Source organism: Apteryx mantelli, chromosome 12, assembly GCF_036417845.1.
Source record: "Apteryx mantelli isolate bAptMan1 chromosome 12, bAptMan1.hap1, whole genome shotgun sequence".
Classification (NCBI taxonomy): domain Eukaryota; kingdom Metazoa; phylum Chordata; class Aves; order Apterygiformes; family Apterygidae; genus Apteryx; species Apteryx mantelli.
The window spans coordinates 10,293,933-10,312,371 of record NC_089989.1 but is presented as its reverse complement, the minus strand read 5'-3'; the positions used below and the strand labels follow the sequence as shown (position 1 = coordinate 10,312,371).

At 39.5% G+C, this 18,439-nt stretch overlaps 1 protein-coding gene across 9 annotated transcripts in view; it reads left to right on the top strand.

Annotated features, from left to right (window-relative positions):
- Window positions 1-8,619: 8,619 nt before the first annotated feature.
- ATP2B2 (ATPase plasma membrane Ca2+ transporting 2) overlaps window positions 8,620-18,439 on the top strand; it is a 276,349-nt gene continuing 266,529 nt past the window's right edge. For all 9 annotated transcript variants that reach the window (XM_067303868.1, XM_067303867.1, XM_013945288.2 and 6 more), the window contains exon 1: window positions 8,620-8,702. The gene's annotated coding sequence lies outside the window, so the exon portion shown is untranslated. The remainder of the gene's footprint in view (window positions 8,703-18,439) is intronic.

Genomic DNA, 18,439 nt, shown 5'->3' with positions numbered 1-18,439 from the left:
GCAGCAGTCGGGCATTGCCGCTGCTCTCGGAGGTGAGATGCAAGTGGTCTTGTCCGGTGTTCACGTTTTGTGCCTTCACGGGAAGGAGCTCCCAGCTTTCACCAGGCTGGAAGCTTAGAGATCCATCACAGGCCTCTCTTTGGAAACAAAAAACGGAACCTGAGATCATTTTTCTCTCTGTGCTAGGGGTGCAGTAACTAGTGTTACCCTCAGTTTAGACAAATTCTCTGTGTATATTTGCTCTTAACATTCTTGCACAGAAGCTGCTGCGGTATTCATAGCATTAGCACGTATCAGCTCCACCTCGGTCACATGAAGCACAAGTGCTAACCCAAGTTCCAAAAGCAAGCAAATGCCAAGAGAAAAACTGCCGTTTACAACAGAATTCTCTATTCAAGTTGTTTATTTTATCCAAGCACAAAATTAGATTAAAAATTATTTTAAAATATTTACTGTTGTAACTGGCTACTCAAATAACGTTTTTGTAATGTTTATGGCAACATAGTTGGTCAAGTGATACCTTTTGCACTTGTGGCCCCAGCTGCATGATAGGACACCTTTAAATCCCTTTAGATAACCAATTTCCATAAAGCACTTAGGATAAATATGAACTGGGTATAACTTATCTTGCAGTCATCATGGAGATATTGCTGAGGAGAATGTACTAACTGATGGCAGTCCCACCCAGGGACCACTGCTGGGAAGTGATTAGCAGTTTATGCATCTGTAAGGTGGTGAAGTTCTGATCTTTACTTCTAATACTCCAACAGCATTTTTTTCTCCCCCCCCCCCCCCCCCAATCCTGTGTTAGGCTTCAGTCATAGCAGTGCAGTAGGTTACATTTGTGCCTGATGGACTAGGAAACAGGCCAAGGTACTCCCCTAGGAATGCATAGGATACATGAAGTGAGGACCGAAGAGTAAGCCTCCTCTTCCTCACAGGAGATGTGGTAACTTTGTGCGATGCAGAAAGTTATTCGTGTGTCTCTGTCTCCACATCTTTGCATGAGTTGGAGGCTTGGCACCCAGCCTCCCAGCTCTTTCCTTGCGCTTGGCATTCGTTAGGAGCTCAGAACTGCAATCAAGCTTTGGGTTGTTTATTTTTTTGTTTAATAATAAGGGTTTCTTTCAGGAGTTTACCTGCATTATTTTCATATGTATACGTGTATTTGAATTTCTTCCCTTCTAGTTTAAATTTTTATAGTGCCTACATCAAAAAAAGGGCCTCAATCATAAACTTAGTCAGTTTGGTAATACAATAATTTAGTCATATTACATAAACACATTTCTTGCAAGAAAAATTGTTTTGAGTGAAACCATATGCACATGTTAATGGGAGATATTTGTCACACTTCTGCTGTGGAAACTGCTTTTCTGCCATTCTTTGTATTTGTTTCAATATTTATTAACAGCATCCTTCTGAAACTTCTCAAGAGAATATACAGCAGATTTTTTTTCTTATTTTAATGCAGTAACTTGAATACAATTTAGAATGTCTTGGATGTGATTCCAAGCAGAGCTGAATGAGAATGGAATAATATGTAGTCCCTGATTGAGTATATGGCTGTAATTACACTTAGGGACTCTGCTGACGTTATATAAATCACTAGAGCATGATTCCATCAATAGATAAATTATCATTCTCTGCCTTCGTATAAATCAGTCCGTAGGGACTGTTCCCTGTGGAGCTTCTTCTGAAAAACTTGGTATGTACCAATCTTTTTTTGACTTCATGTCTTGCTCTTAGAAGTTGTAATACTCGCTTGGACCACTTCCCACCTTTTTACTACAGTAAAACAGTTGCATTAAAAAGATTTTACTTTGGAGAGGGTTAAAATAGTGAATGCTGACAGGTTTGAAGTAATCTCCATTACCTTCTAACGTGAAACTTTTTGTTTATCCTGTAAAGCTTCTCTCTGTAGAAGGACTGCTTGGTGAGCAATGCTGGCCGGCACTTGGGGTCTCTTTGGCCTGCTAAAACCTTTCTCATGCCTCTTGCTTTTTAGAAACCTAGTGGGGATCGTCAGTTAGCTCCCTGCAGTGGCTGTCCCCTAGATCAGAAGGTATTGCTTCCCCATCAAGGGATTCGCTTAAACCACCAGGCAGTGGTGACTGCTGTGTAAGGAGGCCCTTAGTAGAGCATTGATTTCTCAACTGAAGTTTTTACATGCAAAATACTTGGGATATCAGTTGTTTATTATACAGCTTTACATAACTGTGTGTGTTCGTGCCCAAAGACGTTGCGCACGAGAACCTAAAGGATGTTGTACGGGGTAAGGCCGTCTCCCCACTGCCACCCCAGGACTTGGCTCCTCTCTGGTGATGACTGGCTCAGAGATCATCATTTTGCGTGATGTTAAGATTGGTTTTCACATGGGCATCGTGTTATGGGCAGCTGTGTTGGAGTCGATCTGCCATCTTAATTCCCAATCACAGGGTCTTGAAGAGCCTTTTCACGCTTCTTTATCCTCATGTTTTAGCCTGAATAATGTTGTGCCTTTACCAGGCTTCGTCATGTCGTTGCCCGCTCCCTTTCCCTGTTGATGTTCGAATGCGGAGCCTCCAGGCCACCGCGTGGATCCTCGCGGAGCTCCGCTAGTGACCTGCTGCTGGTGGGAGCCCTGGCCACTTTCTCCAGCTCTGCTTCCCATCTTTGAACCTAATTTTGGGAAAAGGCAAAGACCTTCTTTATTAGCTCAAAGCTGCTTAGTTTCCCTCTGAGTCTTTTGTGGAAGACATTTTCAAAAGTCCATGAGATATCGATACAGCCATATCTACGGAATCCCCCTGGACACATGCTTTTTCCCCAGCAGATTTGTGAGACCACTTCCCTTTACAAAAGAAGGAAACTGGCTTTCCTTCCCAATACAATGTGCTTATTCTGTACTTTTTAATAATTTCTACCTGTTTCCTGATAAAGATGTCAGGTTAGTAACATGTATTACCCAGATAGTCACTGTAGTCTTATAAAAATGAAAATTGGAAAAAACCCTGCTGCTCCAGTCTATTTACTGTGGAAGAATCTTTCCTTTCTCCTATTAATTGGCATTAATATAGCATTTTCCTTTCTATTTTTTTAACCTAGTTTCTGCCCAGAAGGAGAGTTTTGTGTTTTCAGTTGTCAGGTTTATGTTGTGAAGGATGTTGAACAGGAAAATGGGTCCATGGGAAGTTCCGATATTCGTGATGAAGGATAGGTGGCACTCTTGTTATTTTGGTTTGGTTTCCTGAAATAAATCAGGTGTATGTGCTCCTTCAGGAATTTCTCTTTTTACAGAGTAGGTGCTTTAGAAAGAGTTACTGAACACTGAGGAGGAACTTGTGTGTGTGTGTGTCCATATAGGCACATACTTAAATTGTCTCAGTCTGAGCCTGGTTCGCAGTACTCTCCAGGAAGATAAAATATATTATTTTTTGACATCCTCAGGAATAAGTGCTCAGCTATATGACCTAGGCTAATCTGTCATATATGATTTTTTGTGTTTATGTATTTATGTACTATTTCTGGAGGCAAAGAAAGCCAACAAATCCCTTAATATTGTTTTAACTCCAATTATTAATACCCTTATACTTTCTTCATAGGCATGTGTTAGAAGCATAGATTTAAGTTGACATGATAATAATAGTACTATTGAATTAAAGAAAATGGCATGTTTTCAAGTGCTAAACTTGATAGAACCTTTACTTCTTAATCCAGGGTAGTAAATACTTGTTGCCCTAATTCCATAAATTCTTTGTAAGATTGTATAGTTTTGCTTTTACATTTGTTGTTTTTATTCCAAAGAGCGAGTCTTCTCTTATAATATAAAAATGCTGAAACATGGAAAAATACATGCTGATAGAGGAAAGGAATGTTAGATGCTTTCTGTAACATTAAAGGAAAACTTGCTTGAATTCTACTGAGTGTTTTATCTTTCTCTTGTTCGGGGCATAGCAAGGACACAGTATTTTAACCTTGATGCTTGATAACTTCATTCCAAATCAAATCAGAGTCAATGATGTTATTGCTACTGGGTGATAGCTTTGCATGGCTGAAACAAAATGATCTGGTGATCTCGTTCCAATTTCTTTTGACCCGTTTGCCAATCAATTGATTCTGTTATTGCTCTTCCCAGAAGAGACGCCCGTGGCTGGAAGCGAGGGCAGTAAGTAGAGCTTGAATGAGCAGAGATTAGACAAGTTTCTGTTCTGCTTCTCCCCAAGATTATGAATCTCTTCAACACTTATCAGAGTATCTAAGTACCCCAGTATTTTATGACATGTTCTTGCCATATAAACCTCTTTGTGATGGGGTTGTGGCTTGTCCAAGGTCACAGACTATTTTCAGGGAATGTCTCAGCTGAAATCGTCTCACTAGGGTCATTCTTTAATACTGAGCATCTTGCAAGACTAGTCTTGTCGTGTGCTTCAGATAGAAAATTGAAGAGGTAGTATGGAAGAAAATGTGACTGTTACAGCAGCAGCTCACTACAGACAAAACCATGTTTGCATGATTTTCAGCAAACATCTACTTATAGCTATTAATGCCTCATAGAGTAATGATTTGAAAATGCTTTTATTATGATCAAGTCCGGAAGCCTTCATTGTGTTTGAGAACACATCTTGCTGGCATGGTATGAACTCAGCTGAAACAAAATCCTTTCTCTGAAGAATTTACATTCTAATTTAGATTTTAGATATTTCCACGTTGAAATATCTAGTTAGCATATATTCACTGGGGGAAAGAGTGCTCGATTTTAATTTTGATGATGATTGAATTCTTGAATAAAAGAATGGATTGAACACACTGTTTTATTTAATGGGTGAAAAAACATTTTATAACTTGGCGATTTATTTTGCAATTTATATTTTTGGTGCTCTCCTGTGTTATACAGGCTCATGCATTACTCATCCCTCCCTTTCTCTCCCCCAAAGTGTTTTTTTTTTCTTTATAACAATACCCTGAAGTATTTGAAATGGAGAGTCCCAAAAAAAAATCTCTTTTGTTTTGGTGCAGGAAGTTTTCTTGATAATTTAGATAATGTTTGCTTTTACTTTCTAATGCCAACTCAGCTTATAATAATAATAATAATAACTTCTTATATATATAAATAAAAATAATAACTTATTAGATGCCATTAAGTCAAAGAATTTCACGTGGTTTATAAAATAACGTAAGCCCCAAATGGTGGTGGTTATTGAAGCCCAACTGTGGGAGTGCTAGCATCTTAGAGAGATTCCAATTTTGGTTCTTATTTATACTTGACATTTAATGTACTTGACATCCTGATTATTTTACACCTACCTAATTTATTATAGCTCAAGGGATAATGACAATATTTTAAACAGTTGTGAAGCGTAGCTATGTGTTATTAAGCAGGTGCCATACTACAAATGGAAGGAAAAAAAACCCCAAATATTTCTAAAATCATTTTCCTGCGTTGTGTATCTCAGGGTCAGCTGAACTTGTTCATCAGCTTGTTCAGCTGTACAACTTGGTTAACTGTGGTGTTCCCAGGAAAGTAAAACCTTACTAATATTTGATTTCCTTTTATTTACGTATATGTGTATAAATACATACATATATATATATATATACACACTCACACACGTATAAATATATGTGTATAAAATACATGTGCTGTACTGTGTGCTTACATTGTGCTCTTTGAGATCTGGGGGTGAAGCACTGTAGTAGTAGATTCCTGAGTAGTTACTGAGAGCTTATCTTTCCTCAAGTCCGTATTTAAAAGATGATGTAAAGACACATATTCTGTATGAACTTCTGACCATTGAACCTCTTTCTTTTAGCTGTTGCACAAATCCACTCCTGTTATGGCAGATCTTAAAGGCAACTATCCTGTGTCCTGGTGTATAGATAATTTGGTGTAATAGGAGAAATTAAAATGATTTAACTGGTTGTGAATGTATTTTGTATAAGGTCTTTTCTCCCTTGTTACAAAGTAATTTTATTAGCCAGGGTTGCCGAGTTGTGTTCGCAGGTAAATGTGCAGTCCCATGCGGTCGTGTGAGATTTCAGTGCGTTTCCAAAAGGATAAAATCTGCTTTGGAGAAAGAGGCAGCAGAAGGGAATTGGTGGGAAAGCCAACTGGTTTGAAGAAGTAAAATTTGTGTTCGCAATTTCTTTGTTTTCTCTAGTGTGAATTTTGCCTTGTGTTTTAACTACTGTAAGTACATTGACTACATGAAGTATGATGAAGCAGTGGTAAAATACTTTATTTCACAGACCCATGCAGGGACGCTTTAAGCGCTTACCGAGTCCTCACAGACACTTGCCATTACCAGCAAGGGGTCCTTGAAACAGCACTAGCTTAATGCCATTATAGGATTTTTTAATTTTTTTTTTAATCTTTATTTTGCAATCTTGCCACCTGGTGGTATACTCTGGCACTAAAAGTCTGGTTAGAAGTCTGTTTTAAGGGTGATACTTACCTTGGTAGACAAGATCTTAAGAGCAGAATTTGGGACTGGATCATATTGTGCTTGGTTTTCAGAGCGCGAGTTCAGTGCTTGTCTTCCTCTCCAGCTTTGTGGTTTTGCCACACGAAAGGCCAAGTAGCTTCTTCAAATTGCTAGGAAGAAAAAAGTGACAGGCACTGACTGTTAGGAAAACTTTGTTGTGCACAAACTCAAAAGATTTATTTGGAGTAAAAAATGCATATTTTTTGAATCTGGAGTACAATTAGATTCCCAATAGGTTGAAGTTTGGAGTAAGATTTTTTTTTTTTTCCCTTCCTTGTGCCACTGCCACATGTTAGATGCAGCACTAGGTCTGTGCAGGTCTTTGCATTAAGTATGTCTGTTTTCCTTCCCACTCTGATTTCTACAGACATGAGAGAAGAAAAAGTCTAGAAATATTATTTGGTCCCTGTATGGAACATTTAGTCTTGGCACATTCTGGACTTTAGACTTCAAAATAAAACTGAGATATAGTTTAAAAAGGAGTAGTGTCTGTGTTCTGAAATTCCCAGATAAGAATTATGTTATCTAAGAAGTTATCTAAGTTATGGTGACATTAAAGGGGTGTTGTACAAACACAAGTACTACAAGCCCAAGCAATGTGAAACGTAAACAGAAGTTTAAACAATCCAAATATACTTAGGAATAAGGCGGAGACTGAAGGAAGTCAAAGAGACAGAGAAGATGATGTCTGTAAAGACCTAGCTGAAGTAGCGCGGAGAAGCTTGTTGCGTTATGTTTATCCAAGGTGAAGCAGACATGGTCTTGCAGGGGTCTGTCTGGAGAGACCCCCACCGATAGTAAAAGACGTTTTCATTTGTTGTTCAGAGAACATTAAACATTCCAATTTCTGCAAGCTGAAGCCAAACAAATATGCTTTACCAAGAAATATGATGGCTAGGTCATTAACTGAAAGTTGGAAGTGAATATCCTCTCTTCCCAGAAGACAGCCTCCAGCTGTGCCGGATGCTGTTGCTTGATACTGGAGTAACTGAGTAAGATTCTGTGATTAGGGTCAAGCACGGCATCAGGCTGGAGCACAGTGGTTCCCTTTTAGTGTGAAAATGAGTGGTTTTTTTTTGTTGCTGTTTAATCTTTCTTTACGGTATAGCGTTGATGTATTTGCACGTGGAATACGCATGTCCAGCAGGACGGCTGCTGCTTGCAGAATTGCTGCCTGTGCTTCCAGTATGCCTCCCGGTGTGTGTGTTATGGCTCAGGTCAGAATGTCGTTTATTTGTGACAGCGGCGTGCTGAATTTAAGGCCTCTTAATTACTCGCATCCAGGTCCTTATGCCATGTGCTGAGGACCACGAGCATCTCTCCCCGCTCTCCCGCCGGGTGCCCCCACGCGCTCCGCGGCTGTGGGCCAAGCAGCCGTCCCTTCGGCTCCGGGCGCCGCAGACCCCCGCGGTGCTCGGCGGCACCTGCCCGGGCGATGCCGTGCCGCACAGCACAGCCTTGTTCTGCGTTTCTCTCCTCCTGCCCTCTCCGATACGAGGCAGAGCAGCGGACACAGGAGCTGATGCAGCTCAGCGTCCCGTGCCGAGCGCTGTCCCTTTCGGTTGCTCCCTGCCCGTTCTCTCTCCTCTGCTGTTCGGAGCTTCCCTTTCCGCCCTCCGCCCTCCTTCCTCGCCCTCCTCGTTAGCAGTCTGCACGTGTCCTCCGAGCGCCGAATATTAATAATGTTGAATAGCTCTTCTGGAGCGGCTGCCCAGCTTGAAGGGCTGAAGGTTTAGGCTTATGTTCTTCAGTATGTTGGCTATTTTTAAAGACGATAGAAGTTTAACCAGTTGAAAGTCGCAAAAGGCCTGCATTAAAAACACTGCTCGTTAAAATATACGAGAGGCAGGAGTGTTACTAAGGCTACAACAGGAATAAATGGACAAGATTGAGGGGTTGTTGGGACTGAGGCTCGTAGTTCCAAGCTATTAATATCCATCCCTGAGCAAACGGTTAGAGCTTCTTAACCACGATATTTTGCTGCGTAATGGTCTGTAGCTGTTTGCGACACTGGATGTTGGGTCTTGGTTCTGCTTGTCCTGTGGGGTGTCCTTCAGGTGGGTCCTTGTTTGTTTTGTTAATTTGCTCCCTTCTCTAGGGTTTGTCAAGTCTAATTATCCCTTTTCTTTCCTCCAGTTCTGAAACCAACGTTGATTAGCCGACACAGAAAGTGCCAGCTGGTTATGTGACCCGGGACCCTGCTGAGGAGGGACTTGCTCATTTTCACCAGACGACAGCACTGTACGTTGCTATTTTTTCTCCCTACAATTTGTTGTAACTTTAATAGAAATCCCCGAGGAATGCAACTCACACCGATAAATAAGATCTTGATTTTCAGGTTAGTGATACCAATCAAGGAAATAGAAGTTGTCTGTTTGCTTTACTGTACTACTAACCAGAGTTTTCTTCCTCATAACAATGCTGCTTGCGGTTTTGCATCATTTAAGAACCTCAGGTATTTTGGAGGCTGAGTCTGCCTTCTCTTCACATTGGGTTGTGTAAAGTGTGGGATTAGTGACTGCGACAAACGTGTGTTTTAGCACCTGACAGGTAGACTGCGTTGGTAAGACACAAGGCATGAAATGTAAAGCACATGTAGAGAGCACTACTTAATGACACCCACAAAATCAGGTATCTCTAGTGGAGCTCTAGCTTCCTTCCCCTCGCTCTGCTTGCAGCTCAATATTTTGGGCTAAATAATGTTTTCTTTGTACAGTATTTTTTCACAATTATAAATTTATTCTTTATAAAATATATCCCACGTTTTAATTACAAAAGAAAATTGCAGAGATGAAATATAAGCATTATAGTCTGTACCTCAAGTGGGGAATGCATAGGTGAAAGTTGCAGTGCTAACATTAGAGGGCCTTTTTTTTTAATATCAAGAGCTATATTGCTTAAGCTAAAACTTAACAGAAGTAGGAATTATGAAATATAGGTGAAGAGATGATACATATGCCATCATAATCTTATCTGAATCTTCTCCTGTTCTGTGAAATTCTTCTGCCTTAACAGTCAAGAGCCTTTTTCATTTCTGAAATTAGTTGTTTGTTTACTTTTAAAAATATTACTAAATTTTGGAAGCACCGCATTTACATGATGCTCCACATACACTAGCAGAAATCCAAACAACATTGTCAGATACAGAGCAGCATCTGTTTATTTCAAGCATTACTTTAGTAATGAGTCCATTAGAAGTCAGGCAGCTCGGATTGGATGAACTTTATAAACACGTTAAAATGAAGTTGCCTGGTTTGCTCTGAATGTATGAAAAGTCCACTGTTTTCTAAGTGAAAAGAAAAAGCTGTGATTTATTCTGGATTTTCTGGTTAAAAAAAGAAGCTCTAGTGATTCAGGAGTGGTTATAAAATAAATGCACAATCTATAGTTTCATTCATTACCTCTCCTGTTACTAAAGGTTCATAAAGAAGGGAGAAGAGATATAATACTCAAACTTCTGTGGAAAAAGGGAAATAGCTCTCACCACCTACTAAATTGAATCTTAAGCTTATGAAATAAAATCAATAAAGAAAAATTAGTAAGCATTTACTCTTAGAATTGTATATGGTGAAGTATGAGATAACTTTTAATTTTGATGATTACAAGGGGAGATCTGAACAGATTTGCTTTATGATGGCGGTGAGCATCCTCCCAGTATGGTAGCACTATGGGTTAGTATGCTAAAAGAAAAGAAAAAGAATTAGATTGGCTTACATTTATTTATCAAAACTGGCATCCAAAAAACTCCCCCCCCCCAAATAAGCAAATATAGGAAACATAGGAATATAGCAAGACTAAGCTATGGTTTTGAGTGACTTTTTCTGTTTCTAAAACACCTCCCCCCCCCCATGAAATGTGCAGAAGCAAGCAGACTTATGGCCAGGAATTAAAAAGACAAAGAAATGAGCAGCAACTGCAAAAATAAAAAGTCTTTCTAAATTTACCTTAAGTAATTAAGGGAACTTTCCATAGCATATAGCTTAGCTATTGTAAAGTTCCTACAAAGAAGACTGTAAGAGCTAATTTTATATTATTTATTTGCTTTTAGACTATATGTTAAAAAGCTGAAAGTATCCATTGTATTATGAAGTTTCTAAAAAGTGCTCTATTGCACAAAATGACACTTGCACAATTTTCTATAATATATTCAAAATATGTAACATTTGTATATAGAAATTATTCAAAGATTTACTGTTTTATCACTAATAATTTCCAAATGAATTTCCACTAGACCTATAATTCTCTCATACCTGTGTTCATTGATAGGTTCTTACAATAAAAACTAATTTAATCTATATCTAAACTTTTCTTCTTAGTGCCTATATCTTTTTCCAATGTAAAGCAGAATGAAAATATGGTCATAAGGACTATGTTAGCAATTGCAACATTGCTAAGTTAGTGCAGTGTGTTAAGCATTACTTCTTATTGACATTGTTCCTATTTGACTGCAGTAATTTATCAATATTGCGTTAATGAAGGTTTTTAATGGGTGCTGTAAGCTGTGCAGAGCAAACATTTTGCCTCTCTTTCAGTATGCCGAGATTCAAGAGTTTTTTTTTTTTTTTTTTTAAACCCTTTAAAGCAAGCAGTCTATAATATTTAAGTGTCAGACATTGAAATGTCTGTAAGAGCCTGATAGACTAAAACAGACTTATTACTGAAAGGGCTTTCTCAGTAATTCAGTTATAAAAATGGACACACAAAAAAGGCTTTTCTGCTTTCTTGTAGAAAGGGCTTGAAATGCCATCGTTTTATCTTTTCTTAATATAATACACAATATTTTTTTTGTCCCTCTCTGGATGGCAAGCTGCAAGGCACAATCACAAAACTTGTATGAAAGTTAAAAGGCTCCGAAAAACATGCTTGTGCAAGAAGCACCCCATCATGACGAATACCCTTACATATTGGAAATCCATTTAGAAAGCTATAATGGGCCAATACTGTTAACTATACCTGGATTTTACTGTCTTTGAACTGAGATTGCGTTTACATAAGATGCTGTTTGTTTGCATCCGTTCTGAGCGTGCGAGACCTTAGTACGAGCTCTGGATGGCCCGGAGCAGGAGGTAATGTAATGCCGGTTTGGGTGCGGGGGTTTGCCTGGCGGGCCGTGGGTTCACGGGGCAGCGCGCGCCGTCCCCTCCCTGCTCGCTGGGCACGTCGTCGGCACGGCCGGGCTGGCTGCACCCTAGGCATCGGCCCTGCCCCAGCGCTCGCGTGTGCGCTGACAACATTTGTTTCATAGATCTCATGTCAGAGGCAGTCCCGGTCCATCTGTTTTTGTGTTACTTTTCCTGGGAACATCTCCTGTGTTTTGAAGGGGAAGAGGAATATGTTCTCGTTTTCTTTCTTTTTTTTTCCCCCCGCTCGTTCGATGCCAACATGGTGTTATTCATTCAGAAAAGGAGTGCAGAAATAGAGCGCCTCTGTGCCTACAACTATCTGTGCGGTAACCTCCTTTTGTGCAACTAAATTAGAAGCATGAATAGCTGTGCATGGATCTGAACTCCCCCTTTGAACAGCAGCCCCCGTTTTATTCATTAACCTCTTATTCTGCTATCTAAAATAAATGCCATTCTATAATCATACCGTTACTACTTAATGCCAAATGTGTTATTTTAAGAGGTCAGAGATGGTAATATTACAACCTAACTATACTCAGTGAGAGGATAACAGTAGCGAATATCTAGATCTTGCATGGCGCTTCTCATGAGTGCATCCCAAAGGGCATTGGAAAAGGTAGGATTATCTCCGTTGTGCAGCCGGCAGGAGCCGAGGCCCGGGGAGGGGATCCAGCGCGTCCGCACAGAGCCGGGGACACCAGCCTGCTTTGGGCTCTTCTGGCCCGACCAAGCCTCACAGTGTACTGACTGTCCACAGCAATATGTTAACATACCACAGGGAAATGAAAAAGGCAAAAAATTAGTGATATTTTAATGTAATAAAGTTAAGGCAAAATTTTATATGAAACAGAAGAGTTTCAGTGTTTTCCTGCTTCATTTCTTACATCTGTGCTCAGAATTGTGTCGTGTGTGCTGTTCAAGACAATTGTTGGATTTGTATGGGTTAAATATGAAGTTAACGTGTAATGCCAGTTTATTTTTTGATTATAAAATGTTACCCTGAAGTTTAAATATTTATCTTAGTGCAAATTAGCTGTTGAAAACCACAAAAGTGGTCAATGCTAGCTGGTTTTCCTTTTCATGCTGTGTGCATGCCATTTTTATCTGATGAAGAGCACCTTGGGTGACTGCGGTCCAGATGTAAGGTTAGGAAGGGTGAGAAATCAGGTGAGACTTCAGTAAAAGCCCAGATGACTGGAGAAAATGGGACCAGTTACTCAATAGCTGTCATTACTGTCTTTGGATATAAACTGCAACCTGCCCCTAATCTAATCATTTGACTTCTGTGCTGCCATGTGAGCTAGGCAGCTTAGTTCCCACGATAGCAGGGAAATTAAGTTTATGTGGAATTTTTGATCGATTAGGGCACAAGTGAAACACTGTTTGTTTTAAATCACATTTTAATACCACATTACTCATGTAGTTATTTTGTTCTTCCTTATTACTTTTGATGCATTTTTTGATTTAAAAACATTTGGAAAATTTGAATGTTATGAAAAAGAGAAAAACTTTATAGCAATAATTGTGATTATTTTGTAGTATTTATTTTGTAACTGTTTTGTATATTTTAATGTTGTACTTTGCAGATGATTTTAATTTGGTCTTTCCTCTTTATATTTGGGTTTCCTTGATTATCACTAAAATAGCTGCTTTGAAAATTGGCATTTGACCAAAATTAAATGGTTAATTGCATATTGTGAGAGGCACAGTATTGCTCAGTAACTCGCTGAGAAGAAGCACTTGATCAGTACTACTGTTCCAGCCACCTCTATATGGCATAACAGGAGCTTTTTACAGGTAGTTTTCCACATCTTCCTTTTCGGAATAAACATAATGTGCTCTGGCAAATGTCTGCAAATAGCAACTCTCTCTTGTGTTCACTTTGAAACAAATTATCTCTGTTTTTCATGGTGGTATTTCCTTGACAATACCAATAAATTGCCTGCAGTCAAATAGCAGTCATCTTCCATGTATGAAAACACAAAATTTAGGTCTACTCCATTTGTTTAGTTTTTTAGTAGGCTTTTTTTAAAGATGCAGATTTTGTACGTATGTTATGCTGGGTTTATCAAAATTCTTCTGTCTCTTTCTAGAGTACTTAAAGCCCAGGCTAATGCTTTTCTACTATTTTCCACTAATACAAAACATATGAACATGTATTTTTCCATGTGACAAAGGTGCTGAATACAATTTGAATGGAAATATGTACATCACAAAGGAGATGTGTCAATATTCGTCCTTATTCACTATATTTCAAAGGGTATGGTGCCAAACCTTGCTCGATACATATAGCATACTACGTTGTACACATTCACCCCTCAAAGGCAGAGCGGAACATTTCCGTTCTGCATGTTTTAATTTTCCTGATGCTGTGGGTCAGCGAAGGTTTCCTTTGACCGCAGTTGTACCGGCGTTGCTGATTCTTCCACCTGGCCCGGGACTCCTCTCCTAACTTCCCTTCCTCCGGCAGGAACTGCAAAGAGCATTTATTCAGCAGAGACTGGATTTTTCTCCCACCTGATTCTGTTTGAGCACTTTCCTAGGCCTCTTCAGGTATTTTGGCGCTCTTCTCCCCCTTCTCCCCTCTGCCCCAAAAGAATAGCTCCGTGCTGAGGTCAGGCATAGCTCTTTCTAGACGACACAATAGTTCCTTTTTTCTTTTTTATTATTAGAATGTATACTTTGCCATGTTGTTTATCTGCTTTAAATTTTAAGCCTGGGTTTTACCTGCTATTATCCATAGCTTTTAGAGTTCCATTGACACTTCACTGAATTGTGCATTTTTATCCAAAATAAAGTTGATTAATTCTCCATTTGCTTTCAACTTGATCCCATCATCTTTTGCAATCCCATCCATTTTTTCCCCTGGAGAATTCATTTAAGCCAGTATTATTAACACCTTTCTTGAAAGGGCATTTGGTACTTCCCAGCCTTTGCAGAGTTCTGCAGTCCCCTGTAGTTGGTCCATCGCTTTCCGAAGCCGAACAGCCTTTTGGAAAGGGAGATGAAGCTGGAGAAGGGCTTGTGACAGACCCAAGTCGAGCCGTCCTTGCCCGCCTTTTCCCGGCTGTCGCAGCTGTGCTCGTGCACTTCCCTGACTGCAGCGTCCTCGCGGCTTTGTGCTGTGCCTGTCTCTGGAGTATCCCGAAATGCAGGGTTTGTATTTTGGGTTCTCAGTTACATCTACGTCGCTCTGTGTTTGGGTAGACTGGCCGACTTCTTCCTCGGCCCCGTTTTGGGTCTCTCGGTAATCTCCCTGTGCAGACGGCAGTGCCTCCATACCGAGGAAGCGGTGCTTCGTTTTCTGTGTATGCCAGCATTGCGTGGTATGCAGCCAGCTACTTAAGCACAGAAAATACTTAAGAATACATGTAAATGCAAGGTCTTACAGAATATGCAAATTCATTACTTATTGCTTTTCATTTGATTCTCATGATAGATTTCTGGAGAGCTTTCTGAGAAGTTTTTTTTGGCAATATCACTACTTTTCCTTCATGCTTATGCTAATTTTCTTTCCTTGCCTGAGCCCCTAAACACTTGTTATCAATAGCTACAATTTCCTGCCACCTGTGGTGGAATGTATTTCTGCATTAAGAGCCTCTTACTGCTTTCTCATATTTTATTAGCTGCTATGGAGTTTCTTGCATCCCCTTCTCTTGTCCTGCAAAACTTAATCGTCTGATAGATGTGAAAACTGCTTCCTCTACTTTGTTTTTGCCTGAGTTGCTCAGAACCCCACAGTGGTGACCAGGATTGGACTGGTACTAAGTTTAGCGCAAGAGAAGATGGTGGAAAGCTGTGTATTTGTTCTTGATTTCCTTAAAGTGAAAGAGCACTGAAAATGTTCAGGTTTGGTTGAGAGCGACTTGCTCTAAATTGGGTCAGAATATCAAAGATAACGCAACTTTTATTCTGAATTTGATAAGCATTTCTTATTGTGATTGGCTGCAACTTTATATCTCTATTTTAGAATCAATTATATTTTTAAAGGCCTTCTTTACATATCGGAATGTAAGCAGATGTTTATCACTCCCTATAAAATCTTAATGACAATGATGTGAATCCTTCTGCCCAGAACAGAAGAGAACCACAGATTATACCTACTATTGGCTTTATAAATGTAAACAGGTAGCTTGGTTTTTGTCCATTAAAAAAAAAAAAAAAGACTTTTTCATCCTCCATTTAAGAAAACTTTTTTAATCACAACAACAGCTCTCCAACACCTCGTGTAGTAGGTGGGTTCTTCTCCCCACCAACATCATCTGGAACAGAGATTAAAAGCATGGAAATGTATGAGAGAGTGATGAAGAGCAGCATGTGTGCATCTGAGAGGTACCTGTAAATCGCACGGGATTTTCAGTACCAGCCAGTGCCTTGGCAAGCAGAGATGCAGAGCTTAGAAAGTGTAGGAGGAAGCAGAAGTGGTTTTGGTTCTCTGTAATGAACTCCGTCCAAGCAGCAGGCATGAGCCGCGTCCCAGCGATGAAGCGGTACCATAGGTAAAACTGCTGCTGCCTGGCACGCAGTAATTCATCTGATGTTTGCTGGTGAGGCTGCTGGGGAGAAATGCCTAATAAAAAAGAGCAAAGAAGAATGTTCTACATTGATATTTTTATCCCTGCACCCCAGAGTCTAGGTCTGATTAGAAAGAGTAAATTACAACTTGAGATAACTCCAGGTAATTCTTTATAAGCAGGTTGTATTAGGCAGGAGAAACCTACTTATGAAACAGTCCACGGAAGTACAGAAAAGGTTGTCAGTATGGCCTCAATACGTAACTTCTTTGTGCCCCCACTTCTCCCAGCCCCTTTTGCCACCTTCCGATTTGTTCCTCTCGTTCCGGGATGCTGACCTCGCTCTCGAGAGTTGGGGCTGATCCTCCTCTTTCCTTGCCGTACCTCGCTGCTGAGGAATACTTCATCTTTGCATCGTCCCACAGGTCCCTAGAGAAATGGCACACTGGAGTAGTATGAATCACCACTGTAAATGTCTCTGTCAGTCTTGCTTGGGAAACTGTACTGAAATGGAAATTAAATCTGTGCCCAACGGGCATAGACATAACTTTCAACAACTAAACTCTATTTTTTTTTCTTTTTTCTTTCTTGTTTCTTTTAAAAGTGCATGCATTTCTACATGTGCTTTATGATGATATGAAATGAAAATAAAGCACGTACTTTGCAAGGAGGTGAGATTAAGGGTGGTGCTGAGTCTTAGACAGTTTTTCTCATATGCCTTTCCCCAAATCCCATAAAGTAGCATTCCCGAAAATAAACAAAGGCAAATAATTGCATTATATACAGGCAAATAGTTATCTATAGGTACAGGTATATGTATATTATATATGTTTATATTATATATGCATGCATGTATATGTGTGTATATACATATATAAATGCTGTATTTATGTATACAGGCAAATAGTCACATACAGCTGCTGACAATGGCTAGCAGCAGATGTTTAGGGAAAGAATTTAAGTACTAAGGTAACTTCTGGTTTCTGTAAACAGTCAATGAGAGACTTTTTGGATCAGAAGTTACATCTGAACTGGCATTTATAATAATCACAAGTGGGTCATTTCTAGGCATCATAGAGCTGCTGAGTTTTGAAGAGAGACTTCATAGATTTGCTTGGTGGATTTTGCACATTAGCAGGATTTCATTTTATGAACAGCAATAGTGGTTGTCCAAAACTCTGGTAAAGGAGCAGCTAAGGACATCGGTGTGGAACAAGGGTGTGTATATGACCAGATTAAAAGGTCTTGGAGGACCCTGAGAGTGAGGTGGTGTTTGATGTGATTAAGAAAGAAAGAAGGAAAACAAAACCAGGGAGGGGGATAATGCAATCAAAGTCAAGAGCCAACACGATTGCTTCAGTGAGTATTTTAGAATAGAATTAAAGGGTAGCAAATTGGGATTTACCAAGGCTAAAGTGGAGGAGATTGCAATAGTTAAGACATGAGATTATTATGGATCAGAGAATCATTTCTAATTTTCCTACCCTGTTGTTCTGTGTTGCCTTTGTGGAATTTGAATTAATTTTGGGAAAAAAATGCAGCAGGAAAAACTAAGGAACGGGAGAAAGAAGAAGAGCTAGCCTGAGAAATCATTTCATTACAATCTGTAGGTGAAATAAGAATGGCAGAAGTGAAATCCCTGCCAGTCAGCATAAGCAGTGGTAACATAAAGTGAACTTCAAAATATTTTTCTTTTTGCACATGCATACATGTGAATACGCATGGGTATTTGTGTGTGTGTTCATGTGCACACTAATGTAGTTCATCACCAACAGTGCTCCACTAAGATTTAAAAGCTTCAGTTGTCTTCCATCTGGAGCCTCATTTTAATCGTTTGATTTCACTGCTGAAAGTCTTCACCCTTGTGATGGTATTATTTTTTCATAAACTTTATGTCCAATGTGGCTTTTATTAATCTGTAGTCAGATTTCAGTAAAAATCAAATAATTTTGAAACTATTAATTTAGGAAGCATCTTTAGGTTCTTTTACTTTGGGTTCCCTTTTTGCATTGTGTTTACAAAATACATCAGTGTCTCATGAGGCGTTTTCAAAGTTTTTGTGTTGATGGTTCAATCCTTATCAGTTATAAGAAGTTGGTAACTGGTATAAATTATTCATTTTGGTGGTGCAGCTATTTCAGTGGTGCACACATCATCTTAGATACATCTTTACGTAAAATGGATGGGAAAATGCTAGTTTATATACCTCCTCCACCTATCTATTTAAATGAATATCCGTAAAACTTGAGCACAAGACTGTCATTTGGATTTATTTGGAAAGAACATACTTTAAAAAGATTCTGGGGAAAAACAAGAAAGGAGCTTAAGAGTGGTGACGGTG